The sequence below is a fragment of the Medicago sativa genome, chromosome 7 (genome assembly GCF_051527215.1).
Source record: "Medicago sativa cultivar Bolivia chromosome 7, Bolivia_mono, whole genome shotgun sequence".
Lineage (NCBI taxonomy): Eukaryota > Viridiplantae > Streptophyta > Magnoliopsida > Fabales > Fabaceae > Medicago > Medicago sativa.
Genome location: NC_140755.1, coordinates 46,270,547 through 46,272,221, shown reverse-complemented (window position 1 = coordinate 46,272,221; position 1,675 = coordinate 46,270,547). Strand labels below are relative to the sequence as shown.

At 37.7% G+C, this 1,675-nt stretch overlaps 1 non-coding gene across 1 annotated transcript; it reads right to left on the bottom strand.

The window, feature by feature from the left end:
- Positions 1–376: 376 nt before the first annotated feature.
- On the bottom strand, positions 377–483 carry LOC146906211 (small nucleolar RNA R71). Its single transcript, XR_015020906.1, has one exon. It is a non-coding gene; the product is annotated as a small nucleolar RNA R71 (small nucleolar RNA).
- Between the last annotated feature and the right edge of the window lie 1,192 nt (positions 484–1,675).

The following is a 1,675-nucleotide window of genomic DNA, read 5'->3' as shown; positions in this document are numbered from 1 at the left end:
AAATAATATCAATATGGATGAGGAGCGCACTCTTAGAGAGTATGCAATCTCATCTTCAGATGAGCCATACGCTATTATTGTGTACCCAACAGTTGGTAATAATTTTGAAATAAAACCTGCACTTATTTACTTAGTGCAGCAAAATCAATTTTTCGGATCACCCGCTGACGATCTGAATTTTCATATTTCTACTTTTTTAAGACTCAATGGAACCTTGAATGCAAACCAAGAGGCCGTTAGGCTGCGCCTCTTTCCTTTTTCCTTAAGGGATAGAGCTAGTGCTTGGTTTCATTCATTGGAAGTTGGTTCTATCACTTCATGGCACCAAATGAGGCAAGCTTTTCTTACCCGATTCTTTCCCTATTCTAAAATTGTTCAATTAAGGAATCAAATCACACAATTCACTCAAACAGATGGGGAATCTCTTTACGATGCTTGGGAGTGTTGCAAAGAAATGCTTAGACTTTGTCCCCATCATGGTTTAGAGAAGTGGCTTATTATTCAAACTTTTTATAATGGTCTTTTGTGTACCACAAAAATTTATGTTGATGCAGCTGCAGGTGGAGCTTTGATGAATAAAACTTACACAGCAGCATATGCTTTGATCTAGGACATGGCACAAAACCACTATCAGTGGACCTATGAAAGAGACATCACTAATGTTGCTCTTTCACCCTCTAAAAAAAGAGGCAGGTATGTATGAAATTTCTTCCCTTGATCATCTAGCTACTAAGTTTGACGCACTCACACATAAATTTGATAAAATGAATACTAGTGCTGTCACACCTGCCCCTGTATCACCTCCTTGTGAAGTTTTTGGTGTATTTGGCCATATTGGCATTGATTGGCAACTAGGTAGTATTGTTAGAAGTCTTGAGCAAGTAAACTATGCTCAATATAATCAAGGGTTTAGGAATAATCAAAAAAATTTTCAAACCCCTAAAAATCTTTTTAGACAACAAACAACATCACCTGGTTTTGCAAACAACCAAGGAGTCGCTCAAAAATCCAGCTTGGAAATTTTGCTAGAAAAATGTGTTATGCATCAATCCAAGCAATTTCAAGAACTTAAAAATCAAATTGGATTTTTGAATGACTCTGTTGTCAAGCTCACATCTAAGGTGGACTCCATTTCTATTCACCAAAAATTGCTAGAGACTCAAATCTCTCAAGTAGCCCAACAAGCGGCTGCTTCCTCTCCTACCTTCGAAGTCCTTCTAAGCCAAACTGAAACCAACCCCAAAGACCATATAAGTACTATTACTATTAGGGATGGTAAACAATTAGAGGACACTGTTGTGAAAGTTAAGAATAATGAAGGAGAGATAGGGAGTGATGAGCCTCAAAGTGAGAAAGCCATATGAGAGAATGAAAAGCCATTTGTTTCACCATCTCACGAGCCTGAAATTCCATTAACACAAGGTTTTGTTAAATTCAAGTTAGATGACCAGTTTAGAAATTTTATTGAAATACTTCCAAACAAATTGCCACCTGTTTTATCTTGGTTTTCGGGTGTCAAACATTGATTACGTTTGAACCTTTTAAACCGGTGATATCTCATTTTTTCTTGGGAAGGGAAAAAGTAAGCAAAACCCTTGAGAATCGAGGTCCGGGAGTTGTTTTCGCTACGGGAAGGTGTTAGGCACCCATAACGACTATAGTAACCTATAGGAAC